This window comes from Brachyhypopomus gauderio, chromosome 21 (assembly GCF_052324685.1).
Source record: "Brachyhypopomus gauderio isolate BG-103 chromosome 21, BGAUD_0.2, whole genome shotgun sequence".
NCBI lineage: Eukaryota > Metazoa > Chordata > Actinopteri > Gymnotiformes > Hypopomidae > Brachyhypopomus > Brachyhypopomus gauderio.
Genome location: NC_135231.1, coordinates 10715073 through 10723899, shown reverse-complemented (window position 1 = coordinate 10723899; position 8827 = coordinate 10715073). Strand labels below are relative to the sequence as shown.

The 8827-nt window shown below is 48.1% G+C and overlaps 1 protein-coding gene across 1 annotated transcript in view; it reads left to right on the top strand.

Annotated features, from left to right (window-relative positions):
• Positions 1–1400: 1400 nt before the first annotated feature.
• plxna1a (plexin A1a) overlaps positions 1401–8827 on the top strand; it is a 144744-nt gene continuing 137317 nt past the window's right edge. Inside the window, exon 1 of the mRNA XM_076984675.1 lies at positions 1401–1580. The gene's annotated coding sequence lies outside the window, so the exon portion shown is untranslated. The remainder of the gene's footprint in view (positions 1581–8827) is intronic.

Sequence of the window (8827 nt, the reverse complement as noted above, 5' to 3'; positions counted from 1 at the left end):
CAGCTAAAGACACACGGCGCGATCTGCAGATAGGGGGAGTGCTATTGAAGCAGCTTCTTGCCACTTTCGTGGACCACACAGTCTCCCTCTACACCAGAAGAAAGGATGGCCCCCCGAGACCCCGGAGACGGAAGCTGTGTGAGGTGTTTATGCAGTGCTCTCCTATGTACCGACCCTCAGAATGTCAGCCGGCAGTTTCGCAGAGCGTGGTGTTTAAGAACACAGTCCTTCTGCTGTACACAGACAGCATGAGGACTCTGCTGTTTGAATAACATCTTTCACCTTTACCTTCGTTTGTTTTGCCCTATTTTCCGCATTTATTCACTGCATGAACGGATATTATTCAGTGGACCTGCATGAGTGGAGGTGCATGTGCCCCGAAAGACTGACATCACGGGCGTGCGTTTTATTGTAATCTCTACAGAAAGACGAGACAGACGTACGTGTGTCTCACTAGCAGTACTTCGGTGCTTGTAACTAGCCGTTTCTGTTGATCCTAGGCCCCAAACCGCATTCTTCATGATAGATGCCCATACTGCAGGATACCAACAGTACCAGAGATTGCAAGATACTCACAGCACTCCCTGCACACATAAACATGCGTCACACGTGACCCACTGCTAGGTGAACACCACAGTAATCAAGTACATTTAACCTGTTGTGTCTTTTCCACGTGGCATTCATCCTAGAGGCTGGACAATTGAGGACCGGTTTGCACAGAATTGTAGTCAGCGTGAACTAACAACAGAAAACCTGGCATAACTTTAGCTGACCAAGTGATAAGTTCATCTTTAGCATTTTTATATTTATATGTATGTATCTTAAATACTCAGGAAGAGCAAGGTATAAATAATGTGGTGGTGGGCTTGCTTGAACTCAATTTTGAGTCTGTGCCAGGGTTATTCCTGAAATACATTTTATACACACACACACACGCACACAAACAAGCAAACAAACAAGCAAGCAAATCAAACAGACTAACAAATAGACAAAGACATAAAAATAGTCTAAAATAAAAGATATGTAGTTACATTTACAATCCTCGCTTATAGTCCGAGGATTATTGACCATTGCTTCACAGTCGTGTTTTACTTTTCTTCCCTAAGCTAGTAGAAAATATGTGAAGAAAAGGGAAAAAACCTGCCCTGTATGATACTGCTGTCGGCACCGTCTTTAAACATGAGAATTTTGAACTGCTCCGAGATGTGTTTAATCAGTTCACATTAAAACAAAAGGCGGTCTCGGCGACAGATATAGAGATGAAACAGCAGATATCGCACAGGCACCCATTGTGGACGGAGCTCTAAATGCGGTCCTTGTGCTTGACGCGTGCGCCCCGTCGCCCCCTAGCGGCCGCGGGAGGTACTGCGGCGCGCTGCGCATTCCTGGCGCTCAGAACGAGGCTGCCTCGCCATTAGGACGTCGCTCCGCATTCCAGCTCATTCATGCCGCGGAGACGCTTCACACTCGGGGAGTGAGCGCGGAGCCGCGGAGGAACCGGGACGTCGCGGAGAAGAATGCGCACAACTTTAAGGTTTTAAACATGGAAAGGACGGCGAGGCTGGTGACCGATAACTCACGTAAGTAACATTGCAGTGTTTTACACGTAGGCGAGACTTTTGGGACCGTTTTGTTTTTCTTAGAAAGGAATAATTTTTGAGATCTCGGGTCCAGCTTCGGTCCGGTTCTGTCGTACCCTGTTTCTTCTGCGCCTTTGCGTCTGATCGCGACAGTGGAACCAAGAAATGCATGTTTGAGTAGGACTGTGGCATCTCGCTGGTCATTAACTGACGCATTGTGCTGTAGTTCGTGCAGCTACCGGGCTGGTGGAGAAGATCCATGATCATTAGGAGAAACTTGCTCCTTGTTCCTCTTGGTTTAATAGCAAAGCTGAAGCAAGTAGAAGAACAGCAGTTGTGTATAATGGGCCGTTCACACACACGAGTGTTCATTTGAGGGTGAGACGCACACCCTAAATGTGTGGAGAAGGAGGGAGATGTTGCGAGATGCCAGTCTGTGTGTGAGATGCGACTGGTGAGGGTTCACGACATTTATTTATTATGAACGAACACATCTGGCGTAATAGCCAGAAAGAGGAGGTGCTGGGTTTTTCCTCCTGAGCGCCAAGTTTCTCCCATCATCCTCCCGATGGGTCCATCACTCTTGTTTATGTGTGTGTGGGATGCCAGCGTTGAACATCTTAAGAGACGCGCAGGAGGGAATCAAGAAAACTGGATGTGGGTTAAAATGTGTGGAGGAAACGTGACGGAACCAGCTTAGGAAACCAGAGACCTCACACAGATGCAGTGGCAGGCACTATCTGGGTTATTCAACAGATAGCGGTTCCTTATTGCATTCGTGCACAGCCACGCGTAATTAACGGATCGGGTTGAGTCCTGGTTCCGTTACCCCCCTTTACCCGTTTGGACCAACTTGGTGGTGCTCACGGCGAGTGGCCTTTCCTCTATTATTTCTTTATTTCTAATAGTAGTAGGTTCAGTGTAACGCTGCGCTATGGGTGAAGATGTGTGAGCAACACGTCCAGCTCACATCCAGAGTTAGTAGCGCAGAATCTGCATTTACGCTCCAATATTGAACCAGATTCAATATAATCTCATATTTTGCAGAAAATATCAGATACTCCAGTTGCGATAATGTGGATGACAGACCTCAGTGTTTCTGGGCATGAGTCCGCACACTCCTGGACCTTACTGCCCCACTTTATAAAGGATGTAATGTCCAGCCAGGTGTATTGATCTGGACATCGGAGCGAGCCGGTGTGGATTATGCACGTGAGAAACACGCACGAGCGTCAGACGTGATCGACGTGAGCGCGCGGTAATGCTCCTCAACCGGGTACACCGGTAACGTGAGCTCACGGTGAGGAGAAGACACTCGGTCGGTCCACTTCAGACGGGACGTGTCCGGACTAATGTGTCTCACGGGTCAAACATCTGCGGACTTATAATTAGATTATCATCAGATTATACCCGATGCTCGTAGAGCCCCACGTGAACCGGACCGGCTTCCCGCGCTTGCTGACGGAACCCAATTTTTTAAAATACTCAAATTTAGTTTTATGTTGCCAGTCCAATATTAATCATATTTAAGTCACGACGTTTCAGAGATATTTGATACCCAGGAAGGCTACAAGGTGACATACAACAGTGTCGTTACTAGTAAATCATGTAAATGGTGATGGTGTTGTCTAATAACGTGTTCGGTTCACAATCACGCCCGGTTCCGTCTTGGTGGCCTCGTGTGTGGCAAACAAACTCATTCTGACCACAATAATCTGATTCAACTGTATGATCTGTGGATTATTTCCGGCGCTGTGATTGACAGCTGTTTTAAATGCCCCTGACAGCTTCACCTTGGAGCTTGTGAGTTTTCAAAAATATGAAAACGTGGGTATATTAAATCACACCTCCATGCGCTTTGTTTGTATGTTTAGAGACGCGTTTAAGACGCAGTGTTTTTCTTTTGCTTTTTAATTTGCTTAAAAGTCACTGGTAGGGCACGCGGAGATTCGGTTTATCACTAGACAAAAACTATTTAATTTACAACCCCAGTGAATTACACCAGATCTCTTTGTTGCAAATCTTCCGAGACTTCAAACTGACACATCTCTGAAGATGAACCAGGCCTGGGGTGTTTTGAATTTGTCGGTATCAGATCTCAGGGAAAGATAATGAAATTATATCTCATCTCAATTTTCTAGATCTGTCTGTCTGACTGTCCGTCTGTCTGTCTGTTGAAGTGTGTGTGTGTGTGTGTGTGTGTGTGTGTGTGTGTGTGTGTGTGTGTGTTTTGGGGGGAGGGGGGCAGATGGTGCTTGCTTACCACTGAGAATATGAAAATATACATCTTGTGAATGAACACAACATGGTATTACATGTCTGTTTGCTCTAAGGTAAACAAAATCTGACCAGATATATGCGGATCATAGATTTGTGTGAACCTGCTTAGACCTGCTGTTACTCTTTAGAGCTCATTTACTGCACTTTCCTATTCAGAGTTATGATGGGGGTTGTTTGATGGGCCGAAGGGTCACAGAGTCGCTGCTTGCTGTGTTTATTAGGACATCAGTCCAGACAGGAAGAACTTCTCCGTTTGCTCCAGTTGCTGGACGCTGTGGCCCAGAACTACAGCACATCAGACTCGACTGAGTTGTAAACTCTGAGTGTTTAGTCTCGTTTGTACAGTTCCTTTCATGTGAACCTCAGTCTGTCACGCTGAGCTTTAACTCGATGCCCAGTGTTTGCGTTCCGTCATATATCTAAGCCTCGCACCTCTTCTGCAGTAGTTAACAGACCTGCTGCGGACTGACCCGCTTTCTTCATACTCTCAGCGTAAAACGTCAGAAGAACCTCTAAAGCAAGCATCACGCTGCACGTCCATGTGGGTGAGAGCCCCTCGAAAGCGAACTCCACCACTCTCCTGATAGCACCGGCGTCTGCGGATCGGTCGGCTGGTTTAGTTTTACGTGGGCGTCATTAGTTGATGACCGGTCTGGGCCGGGCTGCTCGACGGGGCCTCGGTCCGCTCCGTCTCTCTCCGCTTCCAGGATGCCACCTATTCTCTCTGCCCTTATCAGCCGTGGGATCCGATCGATGCTATCTGCCATCTGCTCACGCGGGGGCTCCTTACTGTCACAGTCTATAGTACCTTCCTTGTCTCTTACCGGGATAGCTTAGTCATGCACCTTCAAACGATGTGTGTGTGTGTGTGTGTGTGTGTGTGTGTGTGTGTGTGTGTGTGTGTGTGTGTGTGTGTGTGTGTGTGAACAAGCTTCGCAGCCAAAGCAGTCATGTGTTATTAGCCGCTGCAGTGATGTGCCTTTCTGATCGCTGCTAGCTTCTGCTGAAGAGTGGGGCATCTTCAGGGCCCGTGTGAAGGAAGAGACTGAAGGTGAAACCAGATGCTGGTTCTTCTTAGGAGGCCAGCAGTGTTTCATATTCTGCTAAGTTTGTTTGGAAGAGCTTTGTGTGTCCAGAGCTCTCGGTAGAGACGTGGAGAGGACGCTCTGCTTCAGGCGCTGGGAATGTTTTGAACAAAAACAACCCCACAGAGCCGTGTGTGGTATGGGGGTTGGTGCATACGTATCCAAGGTTTTCCTCACCCCTCCTCCTCCTCTTCCTCGTGTGTGTTTGTGTGTGTGTGTGTGTGTGTGTGTGTGTGTGTGTGTGTTTGTGTTTGTGTGTGTGTGTGTGTGTATATGTGTGTATGTGTGTGTGTGTGTGTTTGGGTGTGTGTGTGTGTGTGTGTGTGTGTGTGTGTGTGTGTGTGTGTGTGTATGTGTGTGTGTGTGTTTGGGTATGTGTGTGTGTGTGTGTGTGTGTGTGTGTGTGTGTGTGTGTTGTTTTTTGTTGCTTTCCCCTTTGGTGACTGTTTCTCCGTTAGACGTGCTTAAGTCATTTTTACTAATGTTTAGCAGTTCGTGTTTGTGGTTTATGGTCCAGGCCGTCTTATCTCAGAAGCAGACTATTTACTGTGTATTTCACTTTATTTTTTCAGACTTCCCTCCTTAGATAGAGCGGTTGAAGAACTCCTTTAGGCAGCTGTGCACTGTGTACTGAGAGCAGGGTGAATAATGCAGGAGCTTCACCCTGTGGCTTGTAAGTAAGATGAACAGTGAAGGGTACGTGAGAGAACCACGCCCCCTGGAGACAGGGAGAACCACGCCCCCTGGAGACAGAAGGCCTGCGCACGCTGGCAGGGTCCCCGTGACAACCAGATCAGCGTGTTATTGGTCAGACCGGGGGGGTTCGGTTCGGTGCAACTGGTGTCTTCCATTTAGCATGGAGAGAAGGTTGAAGTTGGGATGGTAGCGTTCGGTAATCGCTTAATTAATAGCTCGTTAAAAGATGTGAATGAAAGTATCGATCTGTCCCTGGGTTTGGGGGAGGGCAGCGTTCACTCGGCAGGTTTGTGTAGTGCGTGTTATGACTCTGCTTCTCCATCTCATTTCATTTAGTCTCATTTGTCTCCCGTGATGCGTCTCCGTCTTTTGCGAATGCGAGTCAATCAACCTCGTTGATGTCTCCTCATTGCTTTCTATGCTCTTTCACTCAGGAGGGATTTAGTGTGATTGACGAGTGTGATGGATGAACCAGACTGTGATGTGGGCTAACTGGATAGAGGTTGCCCTGGATACGGGTGTAGTACTCTCATTTCTGTTTCGGATGTTTGGCGTTAAGATTATAGATACGAGGTTATCAATCTAAAGGCGTTAGGGTTGCGCAAGCCTCGCAGGCGGTTCAGCTCGGCTCCATTGATTTGTGGAGTGCATTTGTTTTTCATCAGACGTTGTCACCAAGAAGCTTTAGAACGGCGGAGAGAATCTCCTTATGAGGACATTTGAGAGCTTCGGCTTATGTAGCTCAGTTGTAGCTCAGGGTACTTGTAGTCAGTGGTACTATCATTGTACTAAGTGGCATTCATCATGACCCATGGACCAGTAAGACCAGTATGAGTATGGGTACGCACCACTAACTCTGCACTTGAGGTACTAGAGTAATCCTGAGGTACTAGAGTAGTCCTGAGGTACTAGAGTAATCCTGAGGTACTAGAGTAGTCCTGAGGTACTAGAGTAATCCTGAGGTACTAGAGTAATCCTGAGGTACTAGAGTAGTCCTGAGGTACTAGAGTAATCCTGAGGTACTAGAGTAGTCCTGAGGTACTAGAGTAGTCCTGAGGTACTAGAGTAGTCTTGAAGTACTAGAGTAGTCCTGAGGTACTAGAGTAGTCCTGTTCCCACTGATGGGCCCCTAGCATGGCCCTTATAACTTACTTATACCTCAGCTGATCAAGTTGGACTCCGTCATAATTGTATAAAATAATTTTTGGATAAAATTGTCTGCTAAATGCCTGAAAATAAATGAATCTTTTTTTTTTCTCACAATGTGTCCTGCCATTGTGTCGTTTTCCAGAACCACAGAAAACTGCTGGGTTCAGATGGATTTTGATTTAGAACTCTACATTCTCATTTTTGCAGTCAGGACGAGGAGCGTTTGGCCTGGGTGTTGTAGCGTGGCGGGCTTATCAGCCGCTCCAGGAACGGGCGGCGTTCGAGTGTGTGAAAGAGTTAAGTGGATGCAGGAGACGAGGTGATACATTCCCTCATGCAGAAGACCTGCTTGACCTGTGACCCAGTGGGGGGTCTTTGACGAGGGGGCCTCCCTTTCACTGCGATTGTGTCAGGTTCATTGCAGGCCCACGGCTGTTTAGCGGGGTTGGTGGCCCTCTGATAGTGGAGCAGTCTAGGTAATGAAAATGACTGCACTGTCAGGACTGCAGTTCATCCAGGACTGTGTGAACTAAAGATGGACAAGCCAGAGAATGGGCCTGGGACAGTCCTGGGATGGACCTGGGATGGACCTGGGATACTTTCTTTGAAAGCAGGAATGTTGTGAAAGGCCATAACAGCACAGTCTTGAACTGATGTGTGGTTCTGGAAATAACTGAAAAAGGTCATTTGATTTTAGAATGCCGAACAATATAAATCTCAATATAATTTCAATCTCAATATAGTCTGTCTGTCTGTATTTCTGTCTCATCTCTATGTATCTTTTAGAATGTTTGAGGCTGTTCGGTGTGATATGTTTGCTAATGCTTTATGGTACGTTGGCCAGTGTGATTCTTAATACACATCTCATTGTAGCCATTCTCTCTCTCTTTTTCTCTTTCTCTCTCTTTCTCCCTGTCTCTCTCTCCTTTTCTTCCTCTCTGCCCCACTTGTCTGTCTCTGGAAATGATTACTCTGCCACCCCAATGAACAGGCTTCACTGTCATGGGTCGTGGGCAGGGGTCACAGGTCAAATTCCTCTTCCCCAGTGGTATTTGCTTCACACGCCTCAGCGCCCGAACCTCGAGCTCCGGCGAGGGGCGGACGTCGTGCGTGTTCCCGTCGTGCGGCGTGTTGGCGCGCAGACGCTGCTCCGCGTTCTCCGATGTGCCGCACGCCGTGTGTGTCGGGTGCCCGGCCCGTTTCGTGGCGCCGTCTCCAGGATGGTTTTAAGGGTTTCGTCGATTCTGCCGGAGTGTGCGACGCCCGGCGTGAACAGAGGCTGGTTTGTTTTCCTGTGCCAAGGCCTTCACGCTTCCTCTCTCGGAGGTTCGAGTCGTCGGCGTGTGGGGAGACGCGTAGCACTTTTGACTATTAGATGTGTTTTCGTTGTCATGTCTCTTGATGGTACCTCCCAGAACATCCTTCTAGTGGATACAAATAAACACCCCGCTGTAAACAACTTCTCTCAGCAGAGAGACGCACTACCTCACGTCACTTCTGTACAGAAAGGTAGTAACCTTGCTCGTAACCGAACAGGCAGAAATCGTTAAAAAGTATATTCTAAAATGACATTGGGCGCACATATATTTTTAAATACACAGGAAACGGAAAGCCGTGTTGATGTTCATTATTAAACTTACAAGCTACCTGTCTTGGCAGAGTTCCGAAACACAGCGCTACGTCTTGAAGCGACATGTGTTATTTTTTGCTCCCTTGTGTCACTGGAGGTTTTTCTCACCTCTCGGGGGGGGGGGGGGGGGGGGGGGGGGGGGGGGCAGGGGGCGGGCGGGCGAGGCCGTGGCAGTGTTGTTGTCGCTCGCTCTATACGATCCTGTCGACAGAAGCAGCCTGACTGTACGGGTCCCGCGGACAGAGACGTAAGCGGAGGCCTCTCGGCGCAGGCAGCTGTCGTGGGTAGGAATCCTTCTCTGCACGAGGGGGCTTTTGTGAAGCCCAGCAGATGCTGGAGGCTTTGAGAGCTAAGTGGGAATGCTCCAGATGACTTTGAGGAGAATGAGCTGTGCTGAGACTTGGAGT